The sequence below is a fragment of the Mus caroli genome, unplaced genomic scaffold, assembly GCF_978045245.1.
Source record: "Mus caroli unplaced genomic scaffold, Mus_caroli_1 scaffold_12, whole genome shotgun sequence".
Lineage (NCBI taxonomy): Eukaryota > Metazoa > Chordata > Mammalia > Rodentia > Muridae > Mus > Mus caroli.
Genome location: NW_028227267.1, coordinates 108,938,702 through 108,963,835, shown reverse-complemented (window position 1 = coordinate 108,963,835; position 25,134 = coordinate 108,938,702).

Here is a 25,134-nt window from a genome sequence, read left to right as displayed (position 1 = left end):
ACTTTCTCCAGTAATTCATATTGCTCAATGCCAATACACTACTTCAGTATTTCCAAGCACACACTGACAGTTTTCACTGAAATCCCGGGAACTGAAATTGGACAGAGTACATAGACAACTCCTTACCTAAGAGAAATAACACCCTCAGTAAATATGAAAATACCCAGAAAGATATAGGTAATATTCAGTCAATGTATTATTAATGTACATTATACACTAATAGATTCTATACAGATAATATAGAAATGGCAAATATATATTATATGTACATATATGTAGAGATACGTTATATAAATGTAAATTCATGTAATATGTGTGTGTGTGTGTGTGTGTGTGTGTTTATCTCCTACTGAGTCCATTTTGTTATTCCACTACATGTTTGTGTTTAGGAATGACCTCTTTCTACTGGAAAACCTAACAGGGGACTCATTTTTATAATTTATCATTGTCTGATTCACCTTTAATTGCCTGGATCTCTTCATTTGGGGGTAGCACTTTAAAGATTCCCAAATTTACATGGGTAAGTCAACATGGAACTGTGTAGGTTTTTGAGAATTCATTGGTTCATTTCCTTCAGTTTATAAACATTATGCAGCTATGAAATGGCCTTGGTAACAACTTTTATTGTCAGCACATAGGCAATAATTTTGTTAGTAAGTTTGAGTTTTGGAAATGATGGGCCTGGAAATCATTGATAAATGATATACAAGGTTCTTTTTGTAGAAATCTGGTTTATTATGAAACTTTAAACCCCAACATAACTTTACCATTTTTTATTTTACTTCCTATAAATGCCCTACATAATAATTTGATCACACGTGTTCCATTTTCCCACAAGCCCTGCTAGTTCTTCCACACTTCCCTACCCATCCAACTTCATGTTCCTTTTCACTGAAAGAGAAAAGAAAAAGAAATAAACAAAATAGACAAAAGATTGCACACACAAACCACTGAGTCCATTATGTGTCAGTCACTGAATGCTGAACATGAGTTCTGCCTTGGAGTGTGTTTGATAAACCTAGTGCTCCAATACATTGGAGCAGATGGATTTTCTCACTCCATTTGGTAGGAGTAGAGATTTATGCCTACTGCACCTTCCTGGTCCTCTCAGATTTTGTCCAGCTTGAACCTGTGCAGGACTTGTATATTCTGCCACAGTTCTGAGAGCTTATCTATCTATCTATCTATCTATCTATCTATCTATCTATCTATCATCTATCCTGTTATTCCTAGAAGATGGAGTTTTCTTAAAGTCACCCTCATCTATTACAGAGTTTTATTAACCCTCATCTATTACAGAGTTTTTTTGCCTCCTCTTTTGCATAAATATCTGAGCCTCAAGAGGAAGAGTTTATCAGGCAGCATACAGCAGCTGATATGTGGCCTCCAACACACATACAGTAGATGACTTCTGGGCTTATGTTCAGTCAGAGAAGATGCACCTAACCCTCAGAGAGTCTCTCATTATCTGAATGTTTTCCAATTCTGGGTCTTTCAGTTAATTAACAACTATCTTCAGAAGCTTCTCTGATGATGGTTGAGTGATGACTTATGGGTATAACAATATCTCCCGTCATGTGATTGATATATGAACTTAGCAAAATAATATTAGTAGTGTTTCTTCTGGGTCTTATGGCCCAAGTCATTGGTCTCATTAATAATTTTAACTGTTGATTCAAACTCATGGAGTGGGCATTAAATAGACCCAAAAAGAGACTAGTTTTTTCCCATAAAATTTGCACCTGGAGATCTTGTAGGCACTTCTCTCCTGTAGGTCTCATTAGACTGAAGGTTATTTTACTTCTTCAGAAGCAGGTAGTGTCTTCCAACACTATGAACGCTCAACAGTAGGGATGAAGGCCACGTGAGTGTCAGCTCAATTTCTCCATGTCCAATGGTATAAGGAATGTCTTCAGACATAATTTGTAAAGGGCTTCAACAAGATTGACATAGCTTGTGATATTGGAGAAGTGGTCTGTGACTCCCTTAGCAAATAACTAAGACAAAAATAAAATGATCAATTCCTGCTCCTAGGTATTTTACTTGATATTAGATTTCAGGGGTACAGAATAATTGAGACTGCTGGTCCTCCTACAGGGTCCCCACTTGGGAGAGAGAAGAAAGGAATCACAAATGGGGAGGGAGGGAGAGTCCTGAGAGGGAAAATGGAAGGGGCTGCGGGGCAGGGGCGGGGGGCAGTGGGCAGTAGAGGGGAATCTAATCTAGTATTGGGTGAAGGAAAAGGACTGAAGCCCTGAGGACCAGCAGAAAGAATCTAAACAGGTAACCTCAGGAAACAGGAGGTTGGAGGGAACCCCCTAGAATGCACCAGAGACCTGGGAGGTGAGAGACTCCCAGGACTCATAGGGAGGGACCTTAGATGAAATGCCCAATAGTAGGGAGAGGGAACTTATAGAGCCCACCTGCAGCAGGAAAACAGGGCATCAAATGAGGGATGGGGTTGCCATTCCATAGTCAAAAACTCTTGCCCATAATTGTTCCTCTATGAAAGAATTACAGGGATGGAAATGGAGAGGTGCCTAAGGAAAAGAAGGTCCAGTGGCAGGCCCAAAGTGGGATCCAGCTCAAGGGGAGGTCTCAAGGCCTGACACAGAGGCTATGAAGTGCTCACAAAAAGGGACCTATCATGACTGCTCTCTGAAAGACACAACAAGCAACTGAAAGACTCATATGCAGATTTTTGTACCCAACCAATGGACAGAGGCAGCTGATGCCTGTTGTTGAATCATATTTATTAAATTTAATAATGTGTTTCATTAGTTTAACTGGGAATAATGTAGGATATTTTCCTATTAACAATGGTTTGATCCTAGGAAATCAGAGCCCACAAGCATCTGACTTATTACACTGGTGTTGAGAATGGCAAATGTAGAACTCCATCTTTGTGCCAGCATGTTTGCTCATTTGTTCATTTGTTTTGTTTTAATTTTTTATTGTTCTCATCTGTGTTTTAATTTTTTCTTTTCTTCTTTTTTTTTAATTCATTTATATTCCAAGGGATGCCCTTCTCCTGTTCCCCACCTCACTGAGGCTTTCTCTTTATGCTTATCCTTGGAGATGTTGGGCCCATTTTTACCTAGGAATGTTCAGCTATGAATTTGAAAGAAGGTAGGATAGGACCAGCCCCCCCCCTACTTCTTACATATATTATATTCAGACTGCAGTTGTTATAGCCTCCTTTCATCCCAATCCCTTTCGCCCGTGTACCCACTCACCCCAATCCACTTCTCTGTTATCCTTCAAAAAAGGACAGGTTTCCCAGGGGTATCAACCAAACAAGACACATCAAGTTAGAGTAACACTAGGTACTTCCCCTCATATTAATACTGAAAAGGCAACTCAGCAGGAGGAAAAGGGTCCCCAACCAGGGAAAAGTCTGAGAGACAGCCCTTGCTCCTAAGCAGTAAGCAGTCCCACAAGAAGACCAAGCTCAACATGTATGTAGACGGTTTGCTCAACAGCAATAACATGTATGTAGACGGTTTGTATGAACACATGCAAGTTCCCTGATTGTCAGTTAAGTCTCTGTGAGTTCTCAGGAACCCAGATTATTTGGTTCTCTGTGGTTTCTTGTGGGTGTCCTTGACTCATTGACTCCTAGAATCCTTCCTCCAATCTTCTGCAAGGTTTACTGAGTTCTGCCTAAGGTTTGGTTGTAGGTCTTTGTATTTGTTTCCATCAGTTTTCCAGATGAAGGTTCTCTGATGACAGTTATGTTCCTGTCTATAAGTATAGCAGAACATCATTAGCAGTGTCAGTGGTTGGATCTTACTTTAGGCATGGGTCTCAAGCTGGACCATCCCCACAATTTCAGGGCCACTGGTACATCAGCACATACTGCAGGCAGGAAAAATTATAGGTCAAAGGTTTTCTGACTGGGGTTGGTGTCTCAGTTCCTCTACTGGAATGCTTGCCTGGTTATGGGAGTGTCCAGACTCTGTATCCCCTATTCCTAGGAGTCTTAACTAGGGTCACACATAGTAAGATTCCTAGTAGTTTGCATTACATTAGATTTCTAGCTTGTCCCCCTCAAAGACTTCCAATACCAGTTACCTTTCCCAGTACTTGTTTCTTTCACAGCCCCCCTCCCACCATCTAAACTTTCCTGTTCTTATCCTTACTGCCCCTAACTCAGAGTCTATCTATAATATCTATTTTATTTTGCCTTCCAAGGGGAATCTTGTGTCACCCGTTCAGGCCTTGTTGTTACTTAGGTTCTCTGGGTCTGTGGATGGTAGCATGATTGATTATTCTTTACTTTCTAGCCAGTCTCACTTATATGTGAGTACATACTATTATGGTTCCCATAATCTAGTCCCATCCATTTGCCTGCAAATTACATGATGTCATTGCTTTTAACAGCAGGTACCACTCTATCTGGTAAATGTACCATTTTCCTTATTTTTTATCAGTTGAGAGAAATTAAGTTATTTCTAGTTTCTGGCTATTACAAATAAAGCTGCTCTGAACATAGCTGAGCAAGTGTCTTTGGGCAAAGGTGGTGAGGCCTTTTGGAGTGATAAACTTGGGTCTTAAGGTATACCAGTTCCAAGTTTTATGTGAAACTGCTGTATTGATTCCCAATGTGGCTGTACAAGTTTGTACTCCCACAAGCAAAGGAGTTTTCCCTTTGTTCTGTACCCTAGTCAGCAGGAGCTATCACCAGTGTTTTTTATTTTAGTCATTCATTCTAAGAGATACAAGATGAAATTCAAAGCTATTCTTACTTGTATTTTTCTGATTGCTAAGGCTGTTGCACATTGCTTTAAGTTTTTCTAGACCATTTGAGATACCTCTTTTGTGAAGTTTCTGTTTAGACCTGTACTCCATATTTACTTTGGTTATTTGATTTGTTGACGCTGAGTTTCATGAGTTCTCCATATTTCTTGGAAATTAGCCCTGTGTAACATGTGGATTTGGTGAATATATTATTCCATTACATAGACTGCCATTTTGTCCTATTGATAGTATCCTTTGCCCTACTGAAGATTCTCAGTTTCATGAGGACCCATTTATTAATCATTGATCTTAGTGCCTGCACTGTTGATGTTCTTTTCAGGAAGTTGTCTCCTGTGCCAATGCATTGAAGTCTACACCCCACTTTCTCTTCTATCATGCTTAGTGTATCTACATTGATGTTGAAGTCTTTGGTTTCTTGGGCTTGAGTTTTATGCAGTCCATAGGACTTCTAGTTTCCTTCTCTTTTTCTGTTTTTTTTTTATTATTCACCCAGATATTGATAAATGTGATGTTTGATTTGCTTCTATTTAAACAGACGAATAATTTTTTAAAAAATCTTGGTATTGTAAAAGTTGTTAACAGTAGATATATTCCAGAAGTCTTTCACAACATTGGCCAGGTCTCACATTTTAATCTCACATCTCATTCTAGAAAACTCCCCAAGGTAACTTCTTATACATCACCTAGTTATCTTAACAATGCATCAAGTACTTAAAAATGACAATAATGTAGTGCACAAGCAGTGCCCCAAATAAAAATAAAACAAACAAACAAGAAACCAAAAGACCTACATTTAACTTGTATTAATGTCTTTCATTTTTTTTAATGTATCTGGGAGAGTTCAAGCAGTCCCTCCAATTATCTCAGTATGTTACCAGACTGGAAGGATCTCCAAATAGGATTATGTGTGCTAACAGAAAGGGGTTCTTATATGTTGTGGCATATCAGCCTACAGGATCTGTGCCAAAAAAGCAATTCTACCATGGCATTCAACATAGAGTTCTAAAAAATATTTATATGAGAGACGGTCACTCAATCCCTCTGTTTGTTACTCATTTACAAATTAAAAATAATATATTTTATTTTATTTAATAATTATGAAAAATAATACTTTATATATGAGACATTTAGCACTGCTGATTGGGTGACAGTAAACTTTCAAATAATGTTATCATTAGGTTCATTCAAGTTATGCATAGAAAGCATAAACTCTCAAAACACAGATGAAAGACAAAGAGTTTTTAGCTCAATATTCTTCAGTAGTGTGTCCAAAAATATCTCTGACTCTGTGAGCTGTAAAAAGAGTCTCATCTTTCTATTTAGAGTGTATGACAGAGCTGACAAGGTATGTTTAAGCTAAACCACTGCCAGCAGTTTGGAAATACATTAATAATTTTCCTATTTTCTTTCTCTTTTCTTAACTTTGGGTTAGTTTTAGGGACATTTCAGCATTCCATTTTTTTAACCTTGTTTGTTATAAACTTGTGCTGTCTTGCTCTTATTTCATAGCTACAACCTCTACAATTTTAGTCCTTGCTTTCAAAGAAATTTTGGAATTTGCAAGGCTGCCAGTTGGAATAAGTAATTAACACTTCAGCTCAGCTCTGAAAGGGGAATACAACTGTGGCATACAGACGTCTGCCAAAGTCTGAGCTATCACCCAGAAAATGCCTGAAATTCTCATCACGGTACTTTGAATATCACCGAAGGAAAACAGAAAAAGAGAGGCGAAATGATCAACATGAAAGCTCACCTGCTTGTTCCCATGGGTGTGGTACAAATGAAGTTTCAGCAAATAACAGAAATGAATTGATGTGTATCAGCAGGAAGGATTCCCGGCCATAGGGAATCCAGTGGAGAATGGGAAGCTACAAAATGGCATTCAAATTTGATGTGGAGGATCACACTACCACAAAATATTTAGTACATGGCTACATGGTAAGGACCTAGTTAAATCTGGAAACATCTATGAAAACAAATCCTGGAGAATTCATATAATACTTACTCCATGGCTTGTACATAGAAAATGGAAATAATATTGATGGTGGAAAGTATACAGAGCGGTTAGGTTAATTACATTTGTTAATCTGGAAAGTATGCTTGTGACCATTACATTTTCCTGTTAATTCGTCATATACAATTTACTTCAAATAAAGGAGACACTCACAAAATAGTTACCAGAATGTAAAAACAAAAACAAACAAACAAAAAACCACCATACACCTGTCACTTACATATTGAGTAACCAATTCAGTTTCACCCATGTGTTTGCATCCTTTTTGTCAACATCTATTTTAGGTTTACTGGTGAGGAATATACTGGAAAAAAATTCTTTCCTATGAATATGGAGGTAAAAGTGTCAGAGAAAATATTTTCCTTAGTTTATTTTTTGGGTATAGTTGGGCTTATTCTCTTGCATTTTTTAACAGAATTACGCTATTATAAAGTACTACTTTTCTCTGTGAGTGACAAATTGTAGAGATAATATATTTTGTATTGTATGGATGCACCACCTATCCAGTAAAAAATCCTATGGCCTACAGGAAAGGGTAGAATAGAAGGTGGGATTTCCATGAGGCAGAAAGAATTCTGGGATAAACCCAGGTGCAGTAGTAGATCTATCTGCCCAGGAAGATGTAACAAGACAGATGCATGGTACCTGAGGACAGGTAAACAGCCACATGGCAGAATGTAAGTTAAATAATGTACTGGATTATTTATTAGTCACAGAACAGCCTAGTTATAATGCCAAGGTATTTGTAAATTTATTTTCAGTGTGAGTCTTATTTCTAGGATCATTGATCTGGGAGGAAGAAACAGACCTAACTTCTATAAGAATTTTCCATAAATATTGAAACAACAGTATATATATATACAGAACTATAGAAAGACAGGCTAGAGAGATGGCTAGGCAGCCAAGAGCACTGACTGTTCTTGCAGAAGAACTAAGGTTCCACTATCTACTCATAGGGCCCATATTTCCTTCTCCTAGGAATCTGACACCGCTCCTGGAATCTGTGATCTATGGGCACCAGCATACACTCATACATATACACCATTTTACACAACTTTAAAAAGTATATATATATATGAAACATAAAAAGAAACTTATAATGAATTTCCTCACCTGCTGTGGTGGGCTAAGGAGTCCCAAAATGTTCTACAAGAAAGACCAAGAAACCTGGAAAGAGCACAATATACCTTTGCTATAAAAGGCAGTGTAAAGCACAGGAAAAGCCAAGTTCAGACTGAGTATAAAGAAAAGACTTTCGTTGCCTCTGTATTTGTCAGGCTCTGTTAGAGGCTCTCAGGAGATAGCCATATCAGGCTACCTTGAGGTCCAGGATGGAGGAGTTGGAGAAGGGACTGAAGGAGCTAAGGGGGTTTGCAGCCCCATGGAGGAAGCAACAATGTCAACTGACCAGACTCACCAAAGCTCCTGGGAACTGGACACCAACCAGAGTACATATGGAGGGACCAATGGTTCTGGCTGCATTTGTGGCAGAGGATGGCCTTGTTGAACATCAGTCACAGAAGAGGCCCTTGGGCCTGAGGGGGTTTTAATATCCCAATGTAGGGAAATGCCAGATAGGAAGATGGGAGTGGGTGGTTGGGTGGGGGAGCATACTCATAGAGGCAGGGGAGGGGGGATAGGACAGGGGTTTTCTAAAGAGGAGACCTGGAAAGGGGAAAATATTTAAAATGTAAATAAAGAAATGCAAATCAAAACAACCCTGAGATTCCACTTCATACCAATCAGAATTACTAAGATCAAAAACTCAGGTGACAGCAGAGAATATAGAGAAAGAGGAACACTCCTCCATTATTGGTGGAATTACAAGCTGGTGCATCTCCTCTGGAAATCAGTTTGGCGGTTCCCCGGAAAATTGGACATAATAATACCTGAGGATCCAGCTATACCACTCCTAGGCATATACCCAGAAGATGCTCCAACATGTAATAAGAACACATGTTCCACTATGTTCATAGCAGCCTTATTTATGTGCTACATTTACACAATGGTGTACTACACAGCTATTAAAAACAGTGAATTTATGAAATTCTTAGACAAATGGATGGATCTGGAGGATATCATCCTAAGTGAGGTAACACAATCGCAGTCTAATATATTCAGTACACAGTCATGTGTTACTTCCCCACCTATGAAGTCTGTCATACATCCACCGGGGAAGGATCTGAACAAGTACTCATATTCCTTCTTTCCTTTCCCTTATTTATTTCAAACAGCATTCTCAGTGAAAAGAGTGAGCCCAACACCATTTGTCTTTGTACTTGACCTTTAAAGTCATACTCAGAAACCAACCCAAATATTTGCCACTTTTATGTAACTGAAGTACCACCATCATTAATATTTGCCTCTCAGGGTTATTGACTTCTGGATAGAAAGACTATTTAACAAGCAAATAGTTATTTTTTATTCCTGTTACAGCTTTGTGTAAGGAAAATGGAATCCCAAACAAAATGTCAAAAACTATGAAGTAGGAGTGAGTATGGTATAATAATCAAGGTAATTACGATTAACATCATGCCTCACTTTAAAGTTAATGACAATCTCAAGAAAAACTGTTTATTGGGACAATGTATTGCTATTAGTTTTAATTATTTTTCCTTGTTATCTGATATAAAGCATGTGCTGTTATAGATCTGTGTGTATCAACAACTTTTTTAAAGTGCAAGCTGCTACAGTTTCCATGACGAATTTTTAAATTTGAAACCCAAATTACTCTCAAATAAAATGTTTAATGATAGCTACAGAAGGCAAGATTTTGATCACATTTATAAAGCACACTGATAGCTTGCATTTTCTGACAAATCTTAATGGAATTCTTTTAGTGTTTAATACGGATATGAGCATATTTCCTAGCCAAACTAGCTATTATTGTGCATTTCATCTCGTTCTAATTAAATTCAAATTATTACTTCAGAGACTAGTATCATCATATAGTGGAATAATTATTATTATATGTTTAATGTATCCTAAATTGCCCTATCATCTTCTTTCATAATGAAGTTCAGATGTTTGAATTAGCCAGAATGGTTTCTTTACATTAAAATTAAACCTTCAACATATATGGGATGGATTTTGTTGTTAGGTTACATGCTATAAGCCTAGGTTAAGAAGACAAATAGAATAAACCTATCCTATGATTTAAAAAAATAATTATAGAATGTACTGTTGGCTTAGATTTTTAGGTTTTAGGTGATTCTGTATATTTAGTATGTAACTATATTAATTTGGGGAAATTGATGCATTTGGCAATGCATATCTCTATCAAAACAGCAATCATTTCTGTCACCCTGGAATGTTTATTGTGTCATCTCACCCTCTCCACTCTTTGCATTCGCTCATGTGACTGCACCTACATTTTGACCCTTCTAAAATTTCACATAAGTAAAACCTTAAAATGTATTCTACATTCCTATTGAAGATTTTACATTTTTTTACATTAAATCCAATAAGCCATTGAATTTTACTTTTTGTTACTGTTGTTCCAGTAGGGTTTCTCTGAAGGACAAACATATTTGTCGGAATGGATATGTATTACAAAGGGCTTTACTAGGCTTCTCTTTTTTGAGATATGGGTGCTGTAGGGTAATTGTTTTGCTGCTGTTACTTCTGAATTTCAGAGTGTGTTTCAGTGAATAAGTATGATAATGTTGCTTATGAAAATTCCTGTTGCTCTGTCTAAGACATCCCTAGTTTAAAGCTATTATGAACAAAACAATAAATAGTTTATCAAACATCATTACCACATGCTTTCAATACTGTCAAATAAACATAGATGGATGTGACTGTTGTCTACTAATAGAACTATCTTTAAATTTTTATGAAACATTTTTCTAGAGTGGTTTTCCCTATCACATTCTACAGAAAACATTGAAGATTTAGTATGGCACCATCTCTTTTAACTTTATTGAATGTTTTGTTTTGTTTTGTTTTTTTCTCTCTACTCTAAAGGGTATTTTCTGTTTAATTATGGTTCTAAAATCAACTTGTGACTAACAATAGTAAGACATTTTTATTGGACATATTAGGCATCAACCTTTTCTATGCTTTGTGAAATATTAGTTGTTCACTTTTGCAAAGATTTTTGAGTTGTTAGTAATAGTATTGAGAACTTGTAGATGTACTTTAAACACTCAGAAAGCAGAATTTATGAGATGTGAAAATGGTATTTCTAGTCTTTAGTTAGCAAACGTAATTGCATATAGGATTATGATGAAAAATATGTTTAATTTTTATTATATAAAAATAGAAAATCTTTAGAGTATTTTGCTAGCTTTTTGTGAAAAAAAGTTCTATTGTCTTAAAATAGTGATAATATGAAGGTTTTTAACTTTAATATTTACAATAGAAATATCAGAATGATACATCTACAATAAAGTTTGTAGACAATCAAGGTTAGAGTTTGTTGCTTGATTTTTTTTTCATTTTTAAGTCAGTTTCATTGATTCCAAGCTGATCTCTTGAGAAAAAATTCTTTTTAATAATATTGCATTGTGGAAATTACAACTTATTTCCTCATTATTAAGAGCTAAATTTTAAACTGTGTCTTCAGCTTCATTGATTAATTTGACTATCTTTGTAATTAGCATACTTTGTTACTTATTGAAACACAATAGTATAACCTAACATATTTTTTTAAATTTTACTCTTTTAAGACCATTTTGCATTTTCTAGGTATTTTGCATTTCTACTGAAATTTCTACTAATCCAATATAAGCCCCTGAATTTTATTGTTTTAAGGTACTGTTGGTCCAGTCCGGTTACTCTAAAGGAGCACAAAGGTGAAGATGGATATGCATTGCAAAGGGCCTTACTAGATTGGCTTACATAGTACAGCCTGAGTAATCCAATAATGACCCTCTGAATGTTTAGGAAGCTGGAAGGTAGAAGATGCTCCGTTCAGGATGCAGAAAGCTTCAGTAGCTCCAACCTGGCATAGAAATGCTACACTATTCTCTGAGAGCCAAGAGTCTCCTGTCCATTTAGAAGAACTAATAATCTGCATTACTATGTCAGCAAAGGAGGGCAGCAGGAGTGGAATAACAGAGTAAACATGATAGCTGGGAAGGAAAATCTTCCTGCAGGTGAAGTCGGTGTTGGTGCCCCTCAAAAACCCAAATTACTCTTGAAAATATTATATTTATATCTTTGCAAAGCTATGAAGAAAAATATTGAGGAGGAGTATTGACCACATGGGGGAGGGAGAGTAGTGACCACATTATAAGGAGGACGTACTAACCAGACTGGTGGGGGATATTACAATTCAATTCATCATTCTAGGTCAAAACCCTCTTAAATTATGAGAACGGTATACTAATTTTTAAATCCTAGTTCCCAATTGTCAGCAAATATTAAGTATTACCAATGCATTGAGACTCTTCAGCCCTTCAGGGTTATTTAATAATTTTGAATTATTTAATCTATGACTTTGGTATATTACACATTTGCTAGGAATTTTAGAAATTATCTCAGCCATGTTTTATTGTTTTTTTTTTCATGTAAATATAAATAAAACATCAAAAATTTTCTATCTTTGGATACATAATTACATTTATCTGTGCAAATTGTAAGAGAAAATATAAATGCATGATTAGTTTTGTATACTACAGCAGTAAGAAATTTAGTTATTAAATCTAGTGGGGCTTTTATTTGTTATTATTTTATTTTTTCCTTGTTGTATTTTTAGATTTTCAATTTTTCTCTTCTAAAAAATGTTTAAATATCAACAAGCATAATACCAGGTTATAAATAAAATCTTTTCTCTCTTTCCTTAAAATTTCTCTCCATATTTCACACACACACACACACACACACACACACACACACATGTGTGTGTGTGTGTGTGTATATATATATATATATATATATATACATACATATATATAATGTTATATACTATATATCACATATTATATATTTTATATATTGTATATATTATATAGAGACTTTAAAAGATAGATGTTATCTTTTAAAGTCCATATATGCCAAATATAAGTATAACTTTTATTTGCCAGATATTGTCTTCTTAGAAGCTTACTTGTGAATAAGCTCACCATTTCTAGTTCTTTCTGAAATCTGGCTGGCTGGTTCATTTCAGCTGTTCTAGCTGGAAATCCTCTCCAACCTGGCTGAGTCAAACTGGCTTCTCTTGGCTTCTCTTTGAAGTGTTCTGCTTGTTGCAAACTAACTTTGGAAATTGAGTCTATTCTTGTTATACTCTAGCTTCCATGGCCTCTGCTAACATGCATTGCCTGAACTGGAAAAACTGAATAGAACTCATGAATGAACTCAGCTGCACTTCAGGAACTGCACACTGGCTAAATTCATTCAACTGACCTGCCTTAACTTAACTGAACTCTAGTCACTGAAATGCCTTCCAGTTCTGACTTACACTGCTGGGTTCTTTGTTTGTTTGTTTGCTTTTGGTTTTGGGTTTTTTTGTTTGTTTGGTTGGTTGGGTTCTTTTGATTTTTCAAAACAACCTTGAGATTCCACCTCACACCAGTCAGAATGGCTAAGATCAAAAATTCAGGTGACAGCAGATGCTGGTAAGAATTTGGAGAAAGAGGAACACTCCTCCACTGCTGGTGGGATTGCAAGCTGGTACAACCACTCTGGAAGTCAGTCTGGAGGCTCCTCAGAAAATTGGACATATTACTACCAGAGGATCCAGCAATACCTCTCCTGGGCATATACCCAGAAGAAGTTCCAACTGGTAATAAGAACACATGTTCTACTATGTTCATAGCAGCTTTATTTATGATAACCAGAAGCTGGAAAGAACTCTGCAAGGTTCTTAGGTAGCCTCTTTCTTGTCTATTCTTATGAGAATTTCCTACTGTGACTGATTCTATCAAATCTTTTGGATTCAATATTTTGATTCTCAATTAGATGTTACTTTCAAACATAGCTGTTTCCTTCTACAAACTAGCTTTACCCTCATTGTTTGGGATTGGAAGAGAATAATAAGAGCATGTCTGTGTTCTAGCCTGAAGAATTAAAGGTGTCTGGTATGTCTACATTTCCAGTGGAATCACGGAGATCTAGGTCTATGGTGTGATCAGAACAGCCATGTAGTTGTATTAAAATTTATATAATTTTTTTTTCAAATATCTCGTAAATTTTAAAATGTTTACAATATAAAAGTGACCAACCTTCGTCCTTAAAATTGCTTTCCTGAGAAATCACATCCATTTCTAGGAATTAAAATTCAGTCTCTAACATAGTTCAGACCCCACATTGAGCTTCAGATGCATATACGTATCACACACTAATAATGTCTGTCTGCTGCACACACATTTCTTGTTCACTATCTGGCTTAAGGATGCAAACAACTGAAAATGTTTCTTTCTCTTCCTATAACTAAGCCAATATTATTACCTATATGGACTCCTGAGCCCTCATGGATACACCCTCATTCAAACATAGGCACACACAACTGCTTAACTAACACAGATTAAAGTAAGCTTGATAATCATCTATTCCTTCATTTTCATCCATGCTCATTGATACTCATCAGTTATTTTATGCATGCTATTTCATTTTTCTCTATGTACTTTACTGGATGTGTTGTTCTCTTTCAATATTCAATATAAGAAATGCTACAGATACTTTTAAAACGCAACCTACATGAGAGACACTTAATTTGTTGCAGCCTACAAACAAACAAGCAAATACATACACAAACATGATGGGGCAGCAAGGTGTCTCCGTGGACCAAAGAACTTGCTGCTGAGCCTGACAGCTTCAGTTATACCTGGCGCTCACATAAAGGAGAAACTAACTATTGTAAGTTGTCCTCTGTCATATCCTGAGTTTTGCAGGCAAATGGGTGGAACTAGAAAATATCATCCTGAGTGATGTAACTCACACCCAAAAGGATGTACTCACTAATAAGTGGATATTAGCAAAAGAAAAAAATGTACGAAATACTCAAGATACAGTCCACAGAGCTCGCAAAGGTCAACAAGCCAAAGGGCCCAAGTACAGATGCCTCAATCCCACTTGGGAGGGAGAAAAAGCAATCACAAGGGGCAGGGGGAACCTGGGTATACAAAGGACAGGGAGGGGAAGTGGGGAACATGATCTGGTATTGGAAGAGAGAAAAGGACTGAAGCCCTGGGGGGCAGCAGAAAGAATGGAAACAGGCAACTTCGAGAAGTAAAGGGTTAGGGCGGACCCTTCAGAATGTACCAGAGACCTGGGAGGTGGGAGATTCTCAGGACTTAAAGGGAGAGTCTTAGATGAAATGCCCTACAGTAGGGAGAGGAAACGTGTAGAACCAACCTCCAGCGGAAAGGCAGATCATCAAGTAAGGGAAGGGATTGCCATCCTACAGTCAATACTCTAACCCATAATTGTTCCCATCTGAAAGAACTACAGAGACAAAACTGGAGAAGAGCCTGAGGAAAAGGAGGTCCAGTGATAGGCCCAAAGTGATCCAGCTCAGGGGGTGGGAGTGGGGGGCGGGGAATATCACAAAACCTGACACTATTACTGAGGCTATGGAATGCTCATAGAAAGGGACCTACTATGATTGTCCCTGAAAGACAGAAAAAAGCAGCTGAAAGAATCAGATGCAGCTATTTACACCTAACCAATAGACAGAAGCTGCTAACCCTTGTTGGTTGAATTAGGGGAAAGTTGAAAGAAGCTGAGGAGGAGGGTGACACTGTAGGAGGACCAGCAGCTTCAATTAACCTAGACCCCTGAGATCTCTCAGACACTGGAACACCGATCAGGCAGCATGCACCAGCTGATATAAGGCCCCCAAAACATGTTTAGCTGAGGACGGTTGGGCCTGGGTTTAGTCAGATGCACCTGACCCTCAAGATACTGGAAATCCCAGGTAGTAGAGAGGTCTGGTGGGGTGGGGGTGGGGTGGGGACATCCTCATGGAGACAGGGGTTTAGGGAGGAGGTATGGGGAAGTGGGTGGATGGGTGGATGAACATCCTCATAGAAGCAGGGGAAGGGAGGATTAGACTACAAGCTAATTATTATTATCAGTATATCCTTGTCTCTGCTGTGTTTAAGCTTTATGCTATTTAAGCTATTGTATTGAACTACCACAAAGTAGAAACTTTAGACACAACATTTATTTCTTATATTATGAAAACTGGAAAGTTCAATCCAATGCAGGTTTGTATCTTAAATGTGCCTACATCCTCAGTAGCTGTCCTAGCTCAAAATTCTCAGTGTGTATTCTTTTAGTAAGGGCATCAGTGCCGACCGTGAAAACTTCTTCATAAGACCTAAGCAACTGTTCTTCTTGTAATGAGACTTTGGGGCATATTGTACAGCACATACACCTTTGAAAACACAAACACTCAGTTCAGGTGTTAGGGTAATAAGCCGGACAATTAAGCGTTAAGCAGAAAGGCCGGGGTGAGCTTAGGTCTGTCTTCCCCATTTTCATTCCCCAGCCTCACTCTGTCCTTCGCAGTGGGGCTTTGCCTTGTTTCTGACGACACCTCACTTGTCCTAGAGCACAACAAGCACATTCTCCACGGTTGTATCTATCTTTGGTCTTCACCTTTGAATCATCTCTTTTTAATTGATTTCAATATCACTCAGTTTCAGATATGCCATCTGCTTATGCCTATGATTCACTTGAAGCTGAAGGAAGGATAAAAGAGTCAAAGATGATATCAAGGATTGACTCCTGTAGGAAGACATTGAAAGAAATAAAATATTGTATTTGACCATCATTGGGGGCTCTTTCCTTCCTCACATACACCTAACACTTCAGGTTCATCTTTTCCCTTCTGTCACGTAGCCTTAGGTTCCAAGCCTTGCACAGTCCACGGTCTGGGCACATTTTGGTCTATAAGATTTAACTCTTCATGAAAGAACCAGTGTGAAACCTTTTTAAGTGTTACCACTGACATTTTGACACTGGCCACATTTGCATTTTTATGTTAATCTAATCTCTCGTAAAGTAAACATATGTTTTCCATATATTGCATTGCATTTTATTATTTTCCAATTTGACACATTTTCCTATTTAAAGAAATTGCAGAATGACTTTTATACACTATTACTCAACATCACCGTAGTCTGGACATTGCTTAATCGTGGACTTCATATATACATATATCACAGTTTAGTAATCTCTATAGATACAAAATTACTATATAGGTTACTAGAAGTACTAAATTGATAGCAAAAAAAAAAAGACTAAAAAAATAAAAATATCAGTCAGGGCTATCTGCTTAGTTGAGGACAGATATCTTGAAACAAACACAAAAATGGAAAAGTACAGTATTTAGTTTATAAATCTCATGCTAGGAAAGTTTGAAAGAGCATTTAAGGGCAGTACATAATAGTGCTTCAGAATCATCAGATATTGCAGTTACAGAAAAGTCTGAGACGTACCAGTACCCCAGAATGGTAGAGGGATTTAAAATGACAAGGCTGAAAAGTGAAAACAGATTCCTGACTGATCCTGTTCATTGAAGCTCTCCTGTCACTCCAGTGCTGGGACAGATGCCAGCACAGTTCATCTTATTCAGTATCCTTAAATTACTTCTAAAGTTTACTCAAACACTGCTGTGCTTGAGCTGTTAGCTAATACTTGAAGCAGAAGTCCACATTTCTCATGAGTCCCATCACTGCACAATTTTATAATGAAGATTACAGAAAAAAATTAGCCTAATTAAAGAAAAATTATTTTGTATGTCAGATTATACCAACATTTTAATATTTAAGATATAACTCCTTTTGTATTACTAGAATTCTATGTGAGCCTTAGCTCTGTTTTGATTTTTTCAATGCCCAAAGTCTGTATATTTCAACCTAAGTGACTTCAGTTATAAAAACACATTTGAATCAAATATATTCTATCGAGCTACATACACTAAATTAACCAGGAAGAGAGAGAAATGTTAACAAAAATTTACAAAGCACATATAATTGCCTTTCAAGGATAAATGTTAAATCCTTCACACTTTATTTTGTGTGATAGTTATTAACCATATTTGGTTATAAATTCACCTTTATATTGGAATAAGCTCAATAGCGTCTACTTTAAAAATGAAAGTTGTCCTTAAATAATATCTAAGGGGTGATTATTCCTCTATTTCATTTATACACTTCCAGAGATTGACAATTTTTTATTCTACTTTAATTTAAAAACATCATAAGTAGTAATCTTTATTATTATGGAAAATTTAGCTTTGTAGACTTATAATAAGCTTTCAAATATTTGAAATCAGATTTCTCCTCTTATGATTTTTTAAATAAAATGCCGACTTTCCTGAATTGATCTCAAGCTTGAAGCTGTTTTACTATTGAAACTATAATCAACTTTCCTTGTTTTACACTGAGGCACAGAAGCGATTGCAACATGCTGAGTATTGGGAGGACCTAAAGTAAAAAACCAGAATGAAAACTGACTATATAACAATTTAGTCTGTTTGTTTGAGTCAATATAATTCTGTAGTATATGCATCGGGAAGCAGATATGCAGTTATTTGACTAAGAAAACTTTAGTATAAAAATGAGTATCATTAATAAAAGATTAATCTCCCCCGAAAAAAAAATCAAAACAAAACAAAACACTGGCCACGAAGGGAAGTAAGGACATCGCGAGGGACCATGGGAAACCCTTATAAGATACTCCCACTACTGGACTGAAACTTTCAAAGAAAACGCCTCCTTTCTAGAACTCAAGCACAGCCTTTGTTAAAGAGGTTAACATAAATTTCACTGAACATAGAGAGGGTTCTGTGTTTCTATGCTGCATAATCTGCTGGAAAGATGCCTGCTAGGATACTAGAAATACAGAACAGCAGGAACAGAACACACATTGTTGGCACTTCTCTACACAATGAACTTTTGCCTAAGATTAGTCTCATTTTTGTGGTTGCTGTTGTTTGTTTTGTTTTTGTTTTATGTTTTATAATTTATTCACATCCCAGGTCTTGCCCCCACCTCCCAAACCCTCTTCCCACAGTTCCTTATCCCATTCCTCTTTCCCCTTGCCTCCAAGAGGATACTCCCTCCCCATCAGGCCACCCTCTATCCTGGGTCCTCAGGTCTTTCCAAGATCGATCTTCTCCCACTGAGTCCAAAACTGAAGACCTGAAGACCTCTCTACATATGTGCCAGGGGCCTTGGACCTGCTTTTCCATGCCCTGGGTTGGTGGCTCAGTCCCTGAGAGTTATTAATGTGGGTGGGGGTCTGTCTCCCCTTGACCTTCTTCAATTTTTCCCCTAATTCAATCATAAGGGTCCTTGACTTCAGTCCAAAGGCTGGGTATAATTATCTGCCTCTGTTATCAGCTCACAAAGTCTCTTGGAGGACCACCAAGTGAGGTTCCTGTCTATAAGCACAACGTAGCATTAGTAATACTGTCAGACCTTGCCCCCCACCCCAACACCCCATATAAGATAGATTCCAAGTTGGACCAGTCATTGAACCACCTTTCCTTCAGACTCTTTTCCATTTTTGTCCCTCCAGTTCTTTTAGACAGGACAAAAAAAAAAAAAAAGAACAACAACAAAAAAAAAATCAGAAATTTTGAATGTGAAATTTTGAATGTGGGTTAGTAATCCTTCCACTTGAGGCCCTGTCTAACTCCTGGAGGTGGAGCCTTCCAGTTCACTTTCTCCAATATTGGACATTTTTCTAAGGTCACCACCATCGATTCCTGACAGTCTCTCAACTCCCAGGTCTCTTGTTCTTCTCAGAGTGTCCTCCCCGACTTCCCATCCTTGCAAGGTTGTTTATTTCTATTTATTCTCCTGGCCCTCTGGGCTTCTCTCCTTTTCCCTACCCCTATACCTGACCCTGTTCCCCTTTTCACCTTCCTCTTCCTTCTCCCACACAGATCCCTCCTTCCCTCCCTCTGCTTCCCATGATTATTTTCTTCTCACTTCTAAGTGGGATTTAAGCATCCTCACTTGGTCCTTTCTTATGACCTGTGGGTTGTATCCTGGATATTACTTATTTTTTAGCTACTATCCACTTATCAGTGAGTACATACCATGCATGTCCTTTTGCATCTGAGTTACCTCACTCAGGATGATATTTTCTATGTCCATCCACTTGCCTGAAAGATTCATGATGTTCGTGGTTTTAATAGCAGAATAGGGTTACATTATGTAAATGAATAGCATTTTCTGTATATATTCTTCATTGGAGGGACATCTGGGTGGTTTCCAGCTTCTGGGTATTACAATAAAGCTGCTATAAACATAATCTTTGTAGCATGGTGGTGCATTTTTTGGGTATATACCCAAGAGTGCTATAGCTGGGTTTTCAGATATAACTATTTCCAATTTTCTAAGGAACAGGCATCAGATAATTTTATGTTTAACATAGGAAAATATATAAACATTAATTTTTTTATAATATGACTTACAACTTTAAATTGAATTTTTAAGGACACAAAGTAACCTCCCACATTGTGATCTAAAAAAAAAAAATTGAAACTTACTTTGAATATTACTTTTTCAAATGAAATAATTAACATTTGTGAATTCTAAATTTGTCTAGATTAGCAGTAAGTGCTTCATTGCAATATAGAACATGATTTAGTTTTTTATAATTTATTATTTTTATGTTTGTTTTAGTGTTCCTGTGTGGGGATGAAATTCTGTAACAAACTGCATGTCCTGGCATTCATGTGGAGATCAGAAAATTGTTTCTGTGTCTTGACCATGTGAGTTATGGCAAACAAACTCTATTCATCTCCCTTTGTGGCAAGTTCCTCCTTTCTTTCTTTCTTTCTTTCTTTCTTTCTTTCTTTCTTTCTTTCTTTCTTTCTTTCTTTCTTTCTTTCTTCCTTTCTTCCTTCCTTCCTTCCTTCCTTCCTTCCTTCCTTTCTTCCTTTCTTTCTCTTTCTATTTCTGTCTCTCTTTCTGTCTTTCTGTCTTTCTGTCTTTCTGTGTCTTTCTGTCTTCCTCTCTCTCTTTCTTTCTCTCTTTCTTTCTTTTTTCTATCTAACTATCTATCTATCTATTTATTTGGTGTGTGTGTGTGAATGTGTGCATGTCTATATCTGTGTGTGTATGTGTGCATATATATGTATGGATATATATTTTTGTGTGTATCTATGCATATGCCAAGAATGTGTGTAGAGGCTAGATGACAATATTTGAGAATTTATCATTTCTGGGGAAAAAACAAAGGCCATCTGGTTTGACACCATTTGTCGTATTTGTGGAACCCTCTCACCGGTCCACATTTCTTTTAAATTTAACAACTACCATTCACTTCCTAGCTCTTTCATGTCCTTTTGTCCAGTGATTTAAAGAGTAACATGCACGATAGTTGTACTTTCAGATTGGCATAAATGAATATGTATATGTATATATAGTGAAAGCTTAGAGTATGTGTATGTGTACTTATATGTATATAAAGTGAAGGCTTACAGCTTTCAGCAGAACTCAAAGTGGGAAGAAAAAGAACTCTTATTTACTACCAGAGTCTGTTTTTTAATATGCTTAAAAGACACAATGTGATTTATCCATATAATGTCTGTTATGAACATTATTGGAGTAAATATCTTTTTTTTGTTTTTAAATTTTTTTATTAGGTATTTTCCTCATTTATATTTCCAATGCTATCCCAAAAGTCCCCCATACCTTCCACCCCCCCCCTTCTTGGCACTGGCATTCCCCTGTACTGAGGCATATAAAGTTTGCATGACCAATGGGCCTCTCTTTCCACTGATGACCGACTAGGCCATCTTTCGATACATATGCAGCTAGAGACACGAGCTCAGGGGGTACTGGTTAGTTCATATTGTTGTTCTACCTATAGGGTTGCAGATCCCTTTAGCTCCTTGGGTACTTTCTCTAGGTCCTCCATTGGGGGCCCTGTGATCCATCCAACAGCTGACTGTGAGCAGCCACTTATATGTTTGCTAGGCCCCGGCATAGTCTCAAAAGAGACAGCTATATCAGGGTCCTTTCAGCAAAATCTTGCTTGTGTATGCAATGGTGTCAGCGTTTGGAGGCTGATTGTGGGATGGATCCCCAGATGTGGCAGTCTCTAGATGGTCCATCCTTTTGTCTCAGCTCCAAACTTTGTCTCTGTAACTCCTTCCATGGGTGTTTTGTTCCCAATTCTAAGAAGGGGCAAAGTGTCCTCATTTTGGTCTTCATTCTTCTTGAGTTTCATGTGTTTCGCAAATTGTAGCTTATATCTTGGGTATTCTAAGTTTCTGGGCTAATATCCACTTATCAGTGAGTACATATCATGTGAGTTCTTTTGTGATTGGATTGCCTCACTCAGGATGATGCCCTCCAGGTCCATCCATTTGCCTAGAAATTTCATAAATTCATTCTTTTTAATAGCTGAGTAGTACTCCATTGTGTAAATGTACCACATTTTCTGTATCCATTCCTCTGTTTTGCGGCATCTGGGTTCTTTCCAGCTTCTGGCTATTATAAATAAGGCTGCTATGAACATAGTGGAGCATGTGTCCTTCTTACCAGTTGGAACATCTTCTGGATATATGCCCAGGAGAGGTATTGCTGGATCCTCAGGTAGTACTATGTCCAATTTTCTGAGGAACTGTCAGGCTGATTTCCAGAGTGGTTGTACAAGGAAATGAACCCACACACCTATGGTCACTTGATCTTTGACAAGGGAGTAAATCTCTTAATGCATTTTCATTACTCATCTATTAATCAATAAAGAAAATTTGAGCAAAGCACATATGAACTCACAGAGACAGAAGCAACATGCACAGGGTCTACACCAATCTGCAATATGTCCTCTACCTATATAGTATGGCTTCCAGTTTAGTGTTTCTATGAAAGTTCCTGAGTGTACAAATGGGTTGCTTTCTGACCTATGTGCCCGTGCTTAAGACCTTTTTATTTCATTATTTTTCTTGGATATTTTCTTTATTTACATTTCAAATGTTATCCCTTTTCCCGGTTACCCCTTCCTCCAGACACTCCCTATCCCACCATCCATCCCCCTGCTTCTACGAGGATATTCCCCCACCCACCCACCCACCTGCTCCTGCCTCCCTGCCCTGGCATTTCCCTACACTGGGACATCAAGACTTCCTAATACCAAGGGCCTCTCCTCCCATTGATGTCTGACAAGGCCATCCTCTGCTACATATATGGCTGGAGCTATGGGTCCCTCCATGTCTACTCTTTGGTTGGTGGTTTAGTCTCTATGATCTCTGGGGGGGTGGGGGGCGGATACTGGATCCCCAGTGGAGGATTAGAGAAAGGAATGAAGGATCTGAAGGGGTTTGCAGCCCAACAGAAAGAACAACAATATCAACTAACCAGACTCCCGTCCCCTGAATTTGCTTAAGTTCTTTTTCTTCTATTGGTTTGTCTTCTCTGATATCAATGTGATAGTATTTGTTTTAACACGTTATGTATTATTTAATTATATTTAAGAAAAATATGTATGTAAGAATGAATGAATGTAACTCTAGACACTAGGGAAAAGGTTAACTGCAGAAATGCCATTTATACCTGCTACTTTTTGTGTTGTTTTATTTGGTTTCAGTTATTCTTGTTTTCTTTTGTTTTAGAGGGGGTGATTTTTTTTCAGTTTGTGATATGTTGTTGTTTTCTTTTTAATTTTTTATTAGATATTTTCTTCATTTACATTTCAAATGCTATCCCAAAAGTACCCTATACACTCCCCATGCCCTGCTCCACTACCCACCCATTCCCACTTCTTGGCCCTGGTGTTCCTCTGTACTGGGGCATATAAAGTTTGTAAGACCAAAGGGCCTCTCTTCCCAATGATGACCAACTAGGCCATCTTCTGCTACATATGCTGCTAGAGACAGGAACTCTGGCGGTACTGATTAGTTCATATTGTTGTTCCACCTATGTTGTTGTTTTATGTTGTGGGTTTATGTTCTGAAAAAGAACTTGAAAGTAGAGTTCCTAGGATAGAGGAGAGGGTCTGGCTGAAAGTAGGGGAAGTAAAGAATAAGAGCAAAATATACTTAAATGTAAAGATTATTTTAAGTAGAGAATAAATTAAATAAATAAATAAATAAATAAATTTGTCTTTAAGAAATAGCTTAAGAGGAAAAAGGGTTGTCAAATTCATTTAGGATTGGGGGCCGGGGGCAGAAGCAGGTCTGGGTTACGGCCACTGTAGAAGTCTGATTTTTGCTTGTTCAATTCTCATAAGTTTAAGAATCAAAGAAGAGGGAATTCCATTCATCAGTGTCCTTATAGATACACATAAACTTGTGAATTTCCACAGGTAATCAAATTGTAATAAAAACTAAATATCACAAGTCTTATAGTTTTGGAAACTTAGCAGTCAAACAGATAATTTTATATGTGTAATATCCCTCCCCTTTTTCAAAAGGTCATGATAACTCGATACTATAAATAGATAATCAACAGTGAAGTATCATTTATTTTACTCTATACTCTTCCTTTAGAGCATACAAAAACTATTTTCTGAGATTCTAGGGAATCTTTAAAAATGGTCCTACACCCCAAAATAACTCATTACATATCCCCAAAACACAATGACAAAAAAATAAATGAATAAAAGCTATAGATTCCATTTTCAAATGTAAAAAACAGGAAGACAATACAGAAAGAAGTTAGAGAGAAAAGCTGGGGCCAAAGCAAGATGCTCTATAGCAATTTCCTACAAAATGAAACTTTCTACCTTGCAAGGAAGCTCACTGAACTCAGTAAAGAAACAACTCAAAAATTTCAGGAAGTTCCTAGAGTTCACCATCTTGACAACGTCTGTCCATCCCCAAAGTATGCATAGGCAGTATTGACTGCTGAGAAACATGTATGATCAAGCTGCATAATTCAGAGTCACCCGGCTGAGCTTCATGAACCATGCAGAAACCAGGTGAATTACCAAGAAGAGACTCAAACCACCTAAGATGCTTGAAAGAGACACCGTCCAACCTTTGAGATGCCTGCAAGTTTCCCAGTGACCTTGAAATTTCTAACCTTCTTAATCTGTCACTAATGCCAGGCTGGGCTTTGGTAATTCAGCTGTCTTTGAGTAATTTATGGTACTATAATTAATCCCCCAACCATATTACTGTAAGTAAACCAAATAATCTTATTGGGTTTGAAACTTATGCTTTGGTGGTATCCTTAGTTTTGTTTGTCATTTGTTCCAAATGGGAAGAGTATGTGATTATCTCTTACACAAAATAAGTCACACAGAACAGGGCACTACCAAAGCGTACAGTTCTAAATAAATCATCTTTCAGATAACCATGATATTACTTGCCCTCCAATAGGATTCAGTAGCTGTTTTTGTGTAATCTGAGTGGATGTCTCTATGGTCAGCTCCTTCCTATGACTGTAGCATTCCTGGATGTTCATTCACATTTCTAGAATCACAAATATATTTGAGTTTTC